Source organism: Rhea americana, unplaced genomic scaffold (assembly GCF_003343005.1).
Source record: "Rhea americana isolate MKP2758 unplaced genomic scaffold, rheAme1 scaffold_179, whole genome shotgun sequence".
In the NCBI taxonomy this organism is placed as follows: domain Eukaryota; kingdom Metazoa; phylum Chordata; class Aves; order Rheiformes; family Rheidae; genus Rhea; species Rhea americana.
In genome coordinates this window covers 938,105-954,154 of record NW_028185916.1, presented here as the reverse complement: position 1 = coordinate 954,154, position 16,050 = coordinate 938,105, and positions in this window count along the sequence as shown.

Here is a 16,050-nt window from a genome sequence, read left to right as displayed (position 1 = left end):
TGCATGTGCCTAGCAATTGATTSCTGCCAATCTCCACTTAACCACATGGTATACTGTACTTTCTAAAGCTCCTCTGAAGTAGTGTAGTATTATAGCATGCTGTCGGGGGGAAAGATGAGTAAGATTAATGTCATCCCTAGCAGAACCTATTTCCCTCATTAGTACAAGTTTTAGGAAAATCACAGCACTCCTGGCTCTCTCAGACTCTGACATTATGAATGGCAAAGGAGCCATGGCCATTTCTCAGGCCTTGGGAGTCTGTGCTACCTGGCCACCTTGCCCCCACTAYGTTAGGGAATTCTTCTGTGCTGATTTCAGTTTTGGAATAGTAGTTAATAACTAACACCGCTCCTACACACACCAAGCTAAAGCACTATTCTGTGAACACTAGGGAGCTACAATACAAAGTTTTGGAATTCCTGCAAACTAAAATCACTGAGTGCATCTCTATGAGACCTATTAAAGAGCAGATGTTGAAGCAGGCTGTCACTTGATCTATGTTCCTATGAAGTACTTGCACACCATTAAGTGGGCTAATGCTACATTTGTTGAAGGCAAAGAAAGATAAAATTAGAAGTCACTTGAAATGACTCCTTAACCAAATCAGATGTTTTCTTCTGAGTGCTCAGCTTGTGTTTTGCTATCTTCAAGTTTCCATTTTGCTTTTTCTGAAGTGAACTTAGTATTATTGAAAATGTCTGATGTCATGAGTAAACCCCACTTGCTTCTTAAAGGGAAAAGCCTCTTTGGAACAGAGAGAAATTATGGAATAATGTGACAGAGAGGTATTACTAATAATGCTATTAAAATGTGGTTTCTTTGGGGGGAAAAAGTTAAGTATGAATTGTAAAGTGCCTACATCTTAAAAGCCTATAATGAGAAATGAAAATAAGTTCCATATCAGCTGGCTGTAAAAATTTGTATGAGATTTTGTCTTCTGATGACTGATCCCCAAAACAAAACAAAACCTCATTTACTGTGGCGGAACTGTGTAGCAAGAAAATGTATTAGTGATAGTTTGAAAATTATTATAAAGAATCCTGAAAGAAATGATAAATGTGATTTTAGGAAAAAACTATTAGCACAGCTCTGCTCAATAATRTATAGGATATGTGACTCTAGCTTAATAAAATCACTCAGAGAGAAAAGTGCTGCATGTACATTTATGTGAAATCTCTATGTTTTGAACTCTCTGGAAAAAAAAAGTGATTGAAGATAAAAGGAGAGTTAAGCAATGGTTTTTACCAGTTACTGTTCGAGAAAGGGCAGGAACAATGTTACACTCAGTAAAATTATCCAAACTGTTTACTCTCCAATATGCTGCAGACACATCATTATCTCATCTTGCTATTCATATATTGCTGCCAGATTTCTTGTTATTCCTTTGTGAAAGAGACATTCAGAAAGTTACAAAATGCAAATCAGGTTGTTACTAACATGTTTTAATGCAGTATCAATTTGCTTGTGGAAAGCAGTAAGTTTTGCATGTGCTGAGCAGCCTGGTTGACTCCACAGCAGACACTGAGCTGAGCAGGAGGAGGGCCAAGAGCCCTCCTGAGGCCCTGGCCCACCTGAGCTATCCCTTGGTGCTGCGAACGCTGGCACGAACAGTGTTAGTGTGACAGAGTTATGTTTAAATAYTGTGGAGATGTGAAGGCTGCGGCCATATCCTCCTCAAGCAGGGCTGTCTGGGATGTGACTTGATGGGCAGTGACAAAGAAGGCAGCTGCTCTGGGATGGGAGGGATTTTGGTGAGCACTTCACAGGCTCCCGGCTGATGAACGAGGCTGTGTGCCTGCAGCGTCTCACTTCCGCTCCTGAGGCAATTCCAACACTGGCAAGAATTACTCAAGCTCTATTTTGGCTCCTTGGCCTTTCACCATTAGAAGAATGAATATATGTGCTATAATTGCTGTGTAAGTGTACACCCAAAGGAAGCAAAGTAATAACTTCCTAACAGCACTACTGCACAACCTGTATTTTCTCACAGCCTTGTTTTATGCAGGCTCTGAACACTTCTGCAGTTTACTTGTTCTTAACTGCGAGGAGACATCCTGCCCTAGCAGATGCTCAAGTGCAGCCCCGCCCAGCAGTAACGGCCCGGCGCGCGGCGGTWMSGGCASGTGGCGGGCGGTGCAGCGCAGCCCCGCCCCGCCCAGCAGTAACGGCCCGGCGCGCGGCGGTAACGGCACGTGGCGGGCGGCCCGCCCAGCAGTAACGGCCCGGCGCGCGGCGGTTCGGGCACGTGGCGGGCGCTGCAGCGCAGCCCCGCCCCGCCCCGCAGTAACGGCCCGGCGGGCGGCGTCGGTCCCGCCCAGCGCCACGTGGCGCAGGCAGCTTTGAAAAAGCGCGGCAGCCGCGCGTGCGGGTGGTGTGTGAGGAATGAGGCGATGGCGCTGAGGCGATGGCAGAGAATGATGCGTGGGGCGGAGCGATGCCTCGAGGAAGCGGGTTGGCTGTTGTGGAGGGCTGCCGGTGACCCCCAGCGAGAAGCCCTTACACACCGACAACAGCCTTATCCGCTGCCTTTTACCACACSAAAGGGTTGAAGGGTTAGAGAGAAACCTGTGGCATGAAGGAGGTAAGTTGAGCCTGGGTGAGGTGAGGAAAGGTGGTTGACAAAACTGAGTCTAAGAAAATGGGAGGAAAGCATTATTATTATTATTATTATTAATGTATTTGTTTGATATTTGAATTAATGATGTTCCTTTTAATTGCTTTTAAAAAATAATTAAGTGAAAACTACCGATGATGTGACTATTTTGTCTATGAGAGCGTTATAGCTTGATTACAGAGAAACTTTTTGTRGATACCTACTATTCAAATTCTGAGTAAGTCTTTTATTTTAAAATTCAAAAAACTTCCTTATATGRAAAAACACATGAAATGTAATATTTAAAATAGGTCTCTCTTTGTAGTGCCTTGTGTTGGGTGGTGTTAAAACTTTTCAGGAAATAATTGTATCAGAATTTTTTGGTGAAACTTATTTCTGGAYTTTGGTTAATAGTGCTTTTGCATATACTTTTGAATTAGAAAAGCATCTTAGGATATTTGTATTCAAACAAAGGCAGTAMGTATTCTATCCTTACCTTAAATTACTGCCTAACACAGACTTCAAAAGTATTCTTAAAATGGATTTGTGTAGTATCTTAATTAGGGTATTCTCTTGTGYTTGTGGAGAGACAAACTTTTCCTTCAGGCCAGGTGGTGTATTTTGTCAGGTAAAATCAAATATAGTGACTACTGTGTAGGAATGGCTGTGCAGATAATTAATTTGTTACATTTTAACTAAGCTAAGAAAAGTAAACAGAAAAGCATCTACTAAAACTTTAAAAATAGTTAGCAGAGCAATTGGGTTAGATTAAAATTCTCCTGTTTCTGTTTATTAGTACCTTATTGTCAAGCCTTTTCTGGCTCCAGTGGGACTATTCATGGGGCACAATTATAATCCAAAATGTGGGAAGAGTAAAAGTAAGAATGTAGTTAAAAGCAGTGCACCTGGTATTGGCCAGCCTTGCTGTATTCAGCAGTGTTTCTGACTGCCCCATTCACCCCTTYCCCCCCCCCCCCCATCAGTGACTAGTTAATACTTGTATTTCTTTCCTCTTCGTTGTTGCAGAGAGCTGGGCAGTTCCCAGTATGAGAACTTTTGCCTGGATACATTTTTAAAAGCAGGCAAGGAAATAYGGTTCCTCCTCTAGAATGTGGTGTGCAGTGCTATGCCAGAACGACAARTACTTTCACGTGGTGGGACTTCATGGAAGTTGATCTTATCCTGGGGGCATTATTATTCTGTCTTTCCAAATTGATGATCTGAAAAAGGCAAATGATGYAGTGTGACTTACTTCCTATTTTATCCTTGTAAAAACCATGAGGATGATAATTTATTATCAGTTTCTTTTTCAAAGGGAAAGCTGGGAAGGCAATGCATAAAAAGATGATGGAAGCTTGACCTTTTTATCTCTACAGAGGTTTTTTTTATGAAAAACTAGTTGTAGTTCTGTGAAGACAAATAGCTTGCACTTCTAGAAGCTATAGGTTTAACTTTTGAAGTACTGAAAAATATTATTCTATGTATCATTTTTTTTCAGGGTAATTGAATGTGTGCTTTGTAACTGATAGGTAAAGATTTCTAATGAAGCTTCTGGTCGTCATTATGGTAGCATTTAAAAACACGAGACAAACTTGTTTGGGGATTATTGTACTAGTGCATTAGTGTTGTGTTTTTGTTCAAACTGCCTCTTTAACTTTTCRGTCAATTGCTGTGTGAATACTATCTCCTGCTGGAATGCAACCGGTAGAGGAAATGTTTCATTCTACTGTTGCAGTAGAAAAACTTAAGACTTTGAGATGGGAACTTTAGAAGGACTTAGTTTCTTCATTAAACTGCAGGTTAATTGCATTTCAGTGCTTTGTAGGAAGCACTGCCTTGTCGTTTTTTCCCYATTCTATTCCTGCTAATCCTTCTGAGAGACTTCTCTCTCTTAATTTCAGCTGCTGGAGGGTTAGGGTAAGAYCAATCAATCAATGTGTCAATCTTCAGTACAAAGGATGAAAGCATTGCTCTAATGGAGCAGCTGCATAATAGTGAGTTCTGTTAACTGTCGCTTTCTATGTCTTTTTAGAGTGTGACACTCCTACGGGCAGTATGGGAGACTTGGGGACCAGAAGGAAGTGCTCTGGTGATCTGGGCTCCGCTGTATGAAATGTCTTAATTTTGGGAAAAGTTTCTTTGTAGCCCCCAAATTTAGAAAGAAAATACCATAAAACAATCTAAGYTCTAAATTTGAGGGCATCTGGACTGCTTATTGAAACTAGAGCTTTCATTCAAGATGTTGGTGTGTACTCAGAATGAATGTGTAAACTAAAGATACAACCCCCCTGGTTACTGAAAAACCTGCTTAACTAAGAGTAGCTTGATAACATCTGACAGTGAAGGCTAGYGTAAGGTGGTATGTTTTGTGAGCTCCCTACCCCTTTTTACATTCAATGAATAATTCAAGTAGTTTTTTTTTTTTAACTGCTTACTGTTCTGTGAGTGGCAGAATGATGTGTGACCTGAATAAATATTTAAACGTATTAGTGTCTGTAAAAAAATTCTCATTGCTATAAAATGCCTTTAAGAATGTTAGGCAGTTCAGAAGACTAAAAGCAGTGAACTGGAATTGTCCCAGATTGACTTAAAACATATTTATAGTTTACTTGGCCTGTACTTTAAATTAAAGGCTAAACAAATTTCTAATGAATGATATCTTCATACATTTTAAATTGAAGCTGACTTTGTTAAATGTCAGACAGGTCCTATAAACCAATATTGAAAGTTGTAAAATAACCTTATCCATTATGTATGGCTGATCTGGATGTACAATATTAAAGAAAACAGCAGTGGGAATAGGTTTAACATGACAGACCATAAATTTATGAAGCTAATGCCAAGATAAGGATAAGCACTTCCCAGAACAGGAAACTGGGGAGGGAGGTAGGGGACTAGGAGGGAGGGGGTGAGAAATCTTACCTGCTTGTGGAAATGAAGCAATGACAGATGTCTTATCCCTTGTAAACCCTGACCATGTCCTTTGTTCAAGATGGAGTGTTTCTTTCTGTGTTTAAAGAATGTTAGTGACTCAATCCATGCTTAACTTGTAGCTGCCTTTATCTTAGACCTAGTGAGCTACTTGTAATTTTTGCCACAGGAGGCAATTGCATTGTTTTTATAAATTTCACAAGATGCTACTGAAGAATTGACTTAGAGACTGTTCCTGTGGGTCTTTGATCTCCAGATGGTCAGTGCATTGACTTCAAAAGCCTGCTCACCCCCTGCTTGCACTTCTTGCATAGAAGGGAGGAAGTTTAAGAGGAGCAGAGGACTATATACTAAGCGTTTTCCATTTAGTGTTATACCTAGTTATTTTTTCCTGTGCATCAAATTCAGTTTAAAATGTCTGACTTATCTTAACGCAGAAACTTTTATCTGAAGGGATTTCTTTGCCTCATGCAGTTTTTAATGCTGTTTTTACCCAGTTTTGTATGGAATTTATAGATTTGAGATGCACAGTAAAAGTATAGCTGCTAATTCATTCTGGCAGTTTGGCTGGAAGTTGTGTAGAATAGAGCACTCCCGGGTATTAGAATGGAAAGCACCTTAYGGGCTGTCTTAAGGGTGTGCTTATTTTGTTTAAACTGACTGAGCCTTTTCTCATCAGTTCAGAAACTCTTAACTTGTTACTCTAAGTGTATGTTCAAAAAAGTGATTATATCAGATTTTTTATTAATACATAATAAACTGTCAGATTTTAAAGTACACTAAGACTATTTGCAATTCACAGCATTTCCCTAAAAGCAAGAAAATCAAGTTGAGAATTGTTCTGTTATTCTAAACTTCAGTTCATGGTTTTGTCTCTTAACTCACTGGATTTTTCTGCAGGTTACTACCAAGCTAATAAGTGTTTTCCCCATAGAGAGCTTCCACTTATTATCAATGAATTACTTGTGCTCTCTAGAGGAACACTGAATCATCAGGTTGTCTATTTAGAAAACAGATAAGTAGTGTGTGAGACCTTGTCTGATCACGATGGCCAGAAGTTTGCCTAAACTTGGAGAGTTGAAGCGTGTCATAAAAAAATCCCTTATATTTAAGTGTGTGGTGGTATGGGTTTCTTTTTTGCGTGTGTATATTTTTTGTAAAATAGCACTTGCACCTAGCATGCTTATCTGAGCCTGACTGGGCTGTATTGTCATGGATGCAGGGGTTAATAGGAAGCTGGGATGTAGATGACCATCACTTCTAACCAAAGCTTTAGACGAGAATGAGTCTGCCAATTCAGGGCTGAATACCAAATGTATAGGGTGCCTTATTTTCAGTTAGAATATCTCCTGCCAGTGACCAGCTGTCCAAATCACTCGGTCTCATTAAAGGATGCTTATGTRGTGGTGCTAGGATAACTGCTTGACTGTAGCATAAAGTGTTTTGCAACCAAGATACGTATATTGCGACTTTTGGTGGTGTTTGATCTTTACAGAAAAAAGCACCCAGCTCTGGAGTAGGGTCTGGAACACTGTGTATGTGCTATAACTTGCTAAAGGGAGAGGGAAACATTAGATTACTTTTCTAGTTTTGCTTGGTCTGAAGCCTTTCCTAGMGTTAAGCAAGAGAAAACACTGACAACCTGGGCAGTCTGTTAAATATGTTTCCGCATACATAGGAAGTATCTCCATCCAAGTAAGATGCTCAGTTTGTACCCTGTTCTGGAAAGTAGAACAAGGATGGGCTCAGGCCTGGCATCTAGCAAAAGCCTTCAAAACCACAAGGGCAACATCTCAGAGTTCGAATTTCAAATTTCTGTAGAAATAGGTGCACCACAGTTAGAAACCTGTGGTCAAAGTCACTAGTGTTTCATTAAACTCATCTGTTGAATTTGAGTGAAATTTTGATGCTGCTGAAATCAATGGAAAGTTTGCTATTGACAGACTTGGAGCTAGATTCCATTTTGGTAAGCAGAGAACAGTGACTACAAAGGCCAAGGTTTTAAGTGCCTCAGAACACAAAATACAGTTGTGGGTGTCCATTTCCCTAGGGCAGTTTTTACAGTCTGAATTCTGTATTAATAGAAAACCATGATCAAATATTTAAGCCCCTCTGAGCTGGGACATGCAAAGTGCACAGAGTGTGGATTGCTGAACTGGCCATTTGCAACTGTCAGTGTGCAAAGATAAAATTCCAGGGCAGAGGATGAATCTGCAGTGTGCCCAGAAGTGGCTTTTTTCTTGTGAAGAGAAAGAGTTGCATAGTTACCCCCAAAGGAAAAAAAAAATACTTTCAAGTAACCTTAGATCTGATGGCATTGAGTCAGGCTGTCAAAGAACAGATCTGAATAAAAGCATACAGAAGCTATGCGAAGTAATGAAGTTCTGTTTTTTCAGACTTGCAAGCTTACATGCTTCCAACAGAATCTGCTAACCTTCTCAGTAAACTATCGTATCAGAACTATGACACCACCAGGTTAAACATTTGTTGAATGAGCATGCCAGTAGTAACTGCAGAAAACAGCTTTTTCCCCTCCTTCCATTATAACCCATGTATCAGTGTTATGAGGTTGCTTTTGTTTAAGAACTTGGTGAGTGTGTAGAGTAAAGCTGAGTTCACCTGTAGATTTTAAGTATGTCTGCTTGAGATTATGAAGTACCTTAATGCGTGCATTTTTTAGGTAGACAGGGGAGAGACTTCATTTTACAGGTTCATAGGAAATGGCTTCTACAACAGATAAAGCCATGTATATTAAACTACTTCAGAAATTTGACACTTCTATTTTTTGTATATAATTCTTTGAGCTTGTTTAATATCAGCTCCCTTGTCTTTTGGCAAATAGTTGGCAACCAAACTCAGTCCATCTATTTCAAATTTAATAAAGAGAATATCTTACAAGAGCCCTTACGGATGGAGGCCTTGTTACATGATCAAWTCAGAGTTAGAGCTGCCTGCTCCCCATCTGCTCTAATTACCTGTTACTTCAGCTTATGCCTTGGCTTTCCTGAATATTAGAGGAGTGCTCCTTCATTCAATGTTGACACCGCTGAGTTGAATCAGAGCTTGGGAAGAGTGAAAGGGCAATCCTGGGGGAAGTTTGAGACAGCAAATGTACCCAGGTTCCTCTGCTGCTGTAGTCAACAAGAGAAAGAGGCTCCCAGTATTCCATAGTGGTTGTAGCAACACTAGTTGCTTGGACAAGGGTGGGAAGAGAGCACCCAGCTTCCTGATGGAGCTGAAAGAACAGCATCAGGACTAGTTGTATCCCACAGGCCAAAAGTAACCTAGCACAGATTGGCTGAGGAAACATCCCAGCTGTGAATGCCAAACAGATAGGGTACAGACACTGCATCCSTTTTCCTGTCTCTGATGAAACAAATAGAAAGTGGCAAGGGACCCTGAGAGAGAGATACGACATCTGTGGCTGTTCTAWTAAAAGGCATATAGAAATGTTTTCCTCTTTACAGGAGAGGAAAAGCTAATGTTTGGATAGTCTGTAAAACACCTAAGCAAATCCATGTTTTGAGCTGCTCTTGGGGGTATAGATACATGGTAATTTTTTTTCCAAACCGTGCCTCCTCTTATTCAGGAGAAGAGTGAAAGAATCTATAGTCCCTCAGGAAATTAACCTGTACACATCTGATCTTGCTAAGAGGTGCTATTCCAAGTTAAAAACTGAAAGTTTTTTCTTGAACAGCAGTGAACATTAATATTGGTCCACTATGATTGTTTACCTTGCTCTTGAGCAGTGTCTTCTAGCTTGAGGTTCACCAAGACATAATTCTTCTGATGTAGTCGGCTGCCTCATCTGTCAAGAGTATGTGTGATATGGATGTTTTCTGTCGTTTATTTGCTGGATCACAAACTGACTTTGCCTTTCTTCCTCTTGCTTCACCRTTCTCAGTTTCAAAACCTGAACAATACTGATCATGTCTGTGCCCAGACTTCCAAGAAAATAACACAGAAAGAGCACCAGAACTGAGAAAACTTACTTAAAAACAATTTCCATTTGATTCTCCTTGTGGTTTCCCCTTTAATGTAAATCATTTGCATCAGAGTTCAGGGTTTGAATTTCAAACCCTARGGAATATATTCAGACAGACCTTCTCTCCTTTGTACAGTGTTCTGCAACACAACAGCAGCGTCAAAAGTATACCTTTGCTTTCCTGAGTTAGTTCATTGGGATCAGTGAGTAAGGTAACAAGTGTTTGCAAATCCTATGCCTTTGTCTAATTTGAGAGAGACTTTAAAACTTGTACTATTCTTAAACTTTCTTATGTTTTTACTATATTCTTAAACTGTTGATCATGAAAAAAATTGGGAAATGACTATTTGAAGTACTTAAGTGATAGGGTTTTTTTGCAAGTTCTAATTCTATTTTGTACAATTTTATATATTGTGCTAAGAATACAATTCTCAAGTCTTCTATCAAGAAATTGTCTAAGACTTGTTCTCTGAGAAATCTAAGTAAAAAATTCTACAGATGCTAAACCTAAACTAAAACATTCTTTTGAAAAGTCTGTATATACAGCAAATCCAAAGATACGATCCAGGGGAGATAGGTATGAATTAGGCCATTAAATAACAATGACTCTATCTGAACAAAACAGTCTCCTGAAAGTTTGTTGGAAACTGAATGTGTGTTAAATGGAACTAGCTGGCATTACAMAGGCTGGTAAGGGGAGTTTGAATTATTTTTGCTTACAGATCTTGTGCTGCTTAACTTCTTTTACATCTTAAATGTTGCCAGTCTGGTGGAGTGCAACAATCAAATCTCTGAAACAGCTCACARCTTGTGTGTTTTCATCTGTAATACAAAGAGCATGACTACTTTCTATTTAGCCTGAAAATAGGCTTAAACAAGTTAACATGGAAACTGGCTAATAAACAAAGTTTATTTCCACCCCCCCCCCAAAAAAAAAAAAAAAAAAAAGAGAGAGAGAGAGGGAGGAGATGAAGTATAAGTATGCACAAGGACTGCCATTGCTTTTTGTGGATGTGTGTGGTGGTGGGGCTTTGACTTGTCACCGTTTCCCTCTTTTTTCAGGTATTAGTAACTGAAGACCTGCTACCAACCAGAGCAAAGGAAAGGACAGAGTAAATTAATCATGGTAGAGGTTAAATTAGCAAACCTGTGTTCACAAAGCCAAGCAGCCTGAAGATTCGCAGCTGCCAGAAGACTTCCTTGTGCCAAAGCAAAAGGACAATCATTTGGACAATCAGTTTCTGATGGTTCTCAGTTTTGGGTAAGTGCATGTTATAAATTATGGTATTGAACCTGATTTATTGAAATTACTAAAAGCTTGTGCCACRTGCATGTTAGTCTGAGGAACCTGAACAGATGTGGTGAAAGATAAATGCACCTGATGAATTCAAAAGGCATGATGGTTTTGAAGTAGAGGTCTGTTCCCACTTGGACAGGCAATTCTTAAGTGGTATTATTGATAACTAGTTAACTTCTAATAGCAAAATGATTATGTGGTTAAGAGAAGAGGRGATGTCTGCCATGCAGGCTATCCTCACAATATTCAAGATGAGCAGGGGGGGCATCCTGGACTTCTACTGGAAGACTGATACTGCCTATAGAGAGATGGGATGCGATACTAGCTATGTACACTGTTAGCTTGTTTTACATGTTAACTTGCTAAACCARAGTTTTGTAATGTGGAGAACTTAACAAGGCAGAACAGCACGTTCTCTGAAGATGCAGAGCAACTGTACTTTACAAGAGCCTATTTTTTATATCTATTTTAAGGCATTTGAATGCTAACTACAGTGGATTTGGGAGGAATTTGGATCTCCTTTTGTAACTATAACAAACTCCCATTGAGTGCATGTCCCCATGATTTTCTTCAACAGTATTTACTATGGTACAACAGTATTTACTATGGTACAACAGTATTTACTATGGTACAACAGTATTTACTATGGTACAACAGAATCCAAAAGAATGAAAGTTTTGGACCTGAATATAGCGGTATTTTGCTGAGAATTATGCTCACCAAAGCCTTTAACACACTGTTAAAAGTAACCTAGGACAATCTCTTTTGCTCTATTTTTTTTCCTGATGTTCAGTTTTGCATGTTGTTTGATATTTGCTTCCAATGGAGGTAGATACTCAAGAAAGTTTCAATGATGTTCCTACCCAACCCTTTCCCTATATGCTGAATTATAATAATCTGAACAGGAAAAATTTAGAATTTATAATAAAACTTTAATCAGGAATGTTTTTTTTAATACTTTATGTTCTGAAAATTACTTCTAGTATTTCAGAACCAGTACACAGAAGTGGCTATGTTTGAACATCTCAACATGGTAGAGAAATTAATACATTATTGGATTACTTAATTATCAGTATTTATTCAGCTGGGCTTTTCTGAGACAGACTACCYGGGACAAGCATTTCTCTGGAGCATAGTGGAAGCTTATTTCCTACATACAGTATTTTTACCTACTGTGTTGCATACTATTGCCAAGACTTAATTTAACAACACACGGTATTTCCTCCTGTTCTCTTGTGACAYGTAGTAATTTCTGGGAGACCTTCTGTAATAATTGGCAGCAGTAGAGCCTTTGAACTGTGCTGAGAAGGTTCTGTGACCCAGGTTGTCTCTTAAGGTCACCTCCTGTTAGCTTTGACCAGATACCTTGAAAAAGCTCATCTGTATACAGCACTCTTACAATTACRCTATCTCTACAGGGCTTTCAATTTGAAGACATTATAATGGTGATACTTTATTTTTAAGCCTAAACAGATTATAGGTTTAATTATTCTTAGCTTCAAGGCTAACAGTTTGGAGATTCCTGTAACTATATAGCATGAATGGAGGCTAAAAAATATACACCAACCAAACGAAAAAAAAAAAATTCACATGCATATCTGAAACACTATTATGGAGTCAAAACCTAGGCGATAACTTGTTCTTTAACCATCTCTTTTGTTCTTTTAAGATGAAATGTTCTTATATCTCAAACACCTGTGCTAATGGGATCTCTCCTAAGAAGGCTGAAGTTTGTATTAATTGCAGTAGTAGGTGGTATTGAGAAACAAGTGAAATAATTTAAAAACTTGTAAAAGTACTTCAATGTTATTAAGTAACTTAAATAATTTTTGTTCCTGGCTATTTTTATATATACATGTACATGAAATACAGAAATTCACCTTATGTTCTATTTTATATAGGACAAATATGGATATGCAGTTAATGGAGAACTAGAACAAGTTTTAGCTCAATACCCAAAATATCCAGAAAATCTTAAACTTGAACAAAWTAGTGGAAGAAAAATCTTTCCATGTCAGTTGAAGCAGATGCACCTTCTCTTAACCAGGAGAGCTGTAAACTTAAAAGCCTTTGAAGTCAAGCAGAGCTTTTGAGGATGAGGAGGAAGTGTTCCTGTAGGGTTGCACCCCTATTTTTTTACTTTTTCCTAGGTGATTGCTATTGATTGCTGCTGAGGACAAGATGCTTGACTGAACTGAGAGACTTCAATTTGATTTCTCTAGCTGGTAGTCATACTGTCAATTGGTTTATGAAATTTCGGAGATCAGTTCTTGAGCATTGCTATCAATCTATTCAAGATGCTTGATATTTTTATGTGGACAGTAGTATGCTGCTCCCATACCACCTTCTCCCTCTGCTCTGTCCTACCTCTGCCATCTAAATTACTGATCCTTTTTGAGTAAGAAATTGAAGATAACTGTAGTCTATCACTCTTAAATGACAGTCTTTACTTTTCTAGAGCTTGTCAAAATGATACTTAGGTTTGCAGAAGTTYTACGTAAGCATTACAAAGTAGTATAAAACTGGGAAAAAACTGTTTAGTAGAACCTCTGAATGAATTTTAAGTTTATATTTAAGCAGAAGTGAGTTTCTTAACATGAAAACTATTATGTTTAAATGTCAATTATAAGAACAGCAGGGATATTAGCAGGGGAAGTCCACCAGAATTACTATACTACAGAGCAGAAAACCTTCTTTGTTATTTCTGCTTCCTCTATTTTCAGCTTTTTTCTTGCTCTGTTTAATGAGGGCCATCTGAAATACACAAGGGAAATGAAGAAAAAGACTGATAGAAATAACAAARTTCTTTATAGTAATGGGGCTAAAGATGCAGCGTTTGATTCGTTGTGGTGTCTTGTAGTGAACTTGAAGAAAATACTGCTTTTTTCTTCATTTAAAACCTTTTTAATTGTTCAATGAAGAAATGGACTGTAAGAATTTTCCCCTTATTCCCTACATTTTTCACTTACTCTGTGTTAGAATCAGTTACCTGATTACATTATTCTTTGCTTGTGGTACTACCTTCATAAGCCTATCTATAAATTATTTTCTGTTTAAGTGACTAAAGTGTTTTCTCTTTAAGACTGCAAAATACTCTTAACTGTGCTCTCCTCTCCACCCCCTCTTCCCCCCCCCCCCACACACAGCTGGTGGTGGTGAACATAGGTAAGGAATTTGAGTTGAGACTTAATTTTCATGTGCCAGGCCTGTCCCTCAGGTGATGTAACTTTTCACATGGCATTGATTTGGATGTGGTTCCATTGGCAATGAGCGGGAGTGTTGGTGTCAGCAAGATCCTGGTTAGGAATTATCTTCACTGAGACAGGAGGAGAGGGAGAGGCAGAGGCAAAATAACCAGTAGGGGACAARCTTAAAAAGTAGTTTACTATCTGTTTTTTGTTCTTGTATAATCCACTAATACTGGTATTTGGTATTAAACATTGCTTCATCGTGGAAAAATTTTCTTAATTCTAGTTTAACAYCTTTTAAGTTTGCCTTCTGTCCTCCTTAACTGGCAAGCTAAAAAACCTTCTAGCTTGTCAGGTGGTTAGCTAAAATAAAGTCAGAGTTCTGTAAACTTCAACTACTTCGTATTTTTAGATTTCCAGTATTATGAGAAATGCAGTTCTGCTACCTCTAAACTATTTTCTTGTGTTGCAACTGAAATATGCGTGTGCGTTGGCTTACCATTAAACTTCTCTACCAGTTTCTTTGGGTTGTACTGTACTGCTTTCACCTTCATTTATTGATTTCTAACTCTTCTGTAAGGGACTAACTTTAAGTTGATTTAAGCGATTTTTCTGTGCATCTGTTGTGATGGCAGTGACATAGACTTTGGTTAGTAATTAAACTTAGCCACCTTTTTCTGGTCTCCTCCAAAATCACTTTTTTCTGGAAGTATCTGATTTTATAGTATGGAGTAGGTATGTTAATTTGTGGTTAGAGATGGTAGAAGAATATGTTGTTGTTGCAAAACCAGTGATCTCTTCAAYTAGTGTTTTCAGAGTTGATTGCTATTTTCTATAAGTGTTTTGTGGTAATCAGAACATCTGAATGAGCTTGATTTGGGCACTCAGAGCTACATGAGCAATGTCTTGTGGCATATCTGTATGCTGCTAGCCATATGGCTCTAATTAAGGCATTTTAGCATTTGTAGTTATGCCCTAGAGGAAGATACACTATTACATATTGGAAAACAGTTTCATCCTCCTTACTGTGTTCCTGTGTGCTGTAATTGAGGGTATCTATATGTCCTAACTGCATTTCCACTTTATTGAAAAGAAACCCATCAATATTATAGGCTCAGATCTAAGTTATAATGTTTGAATTGGGGATAACTGCAATATTATATAGTGCACTTTGTGGTGTGCTACTAGAGGACTGCTATATAGTATAAGCTAGCTTGTCAGAACTCCCTGGGTTTGACTTTTAGTAAGTAAATTAATGAAAACTTAAGTGTTAGCACATAGTATTATCAAAGAATTATTTTAACTTTGACTTTCCTGTTCATTTATCAGTGTATTTTGGCTGCTGTATTTATTTTGGAGAAGTATAAAGCCTTTGGATCATATTTACTTAAAATGGATTTATTAGTCTTTGTTCAGAGCAACAAAATGAACCTTGAGGCTTTTATCTCCACTTCTGTATCTTCTGTCTCTTCTGTCTTTGCATTCTTGTCTTTTTCCACTCTATCCATGGCTGCCTCTTCCTTAATCCTCTGTTTTTGCCTTATGCTAATGCAAAAGACTTTCTGCATGTGTTTCCTGSAGCTCATGTTCCTTTCATTGGCAGCTATGCTATTTCAATGCCAATCTCCTTTTTCTCAGCCCTACTTTTTATTTCCTATTTTTACTATGAGACCTAAAGGAATTATTTAAAAAAAAATATATATTTTAAACTACTGTTTTTACCTTTCTATTGTGGAATTGCAGTTTAGCTTCTTTGCAAAGCAGTGCACGAAGATGYTAGCTTTAGAATTTTTTGAAATTGTCTGAGAACTTCTATTGTATGGTAACTGCAGCACTGGACTTGCCTAAGCTGTTACATACTTTGTACATTGTGTAACTGTGGCAATTAAGACACAGCTGTCTACCTTTGTTATTTAAAATGCCTATGTTGTAGCTAACAACAAGGTAGAGAATAATGGTGGTTATATAAACTTTTAAAGTTCTCATTGTTAAGGCATTTTGTCCAAAGACAAGACTGACATTCTTTAAATGTCATTAGTTTTAGTTAATCTCCTGT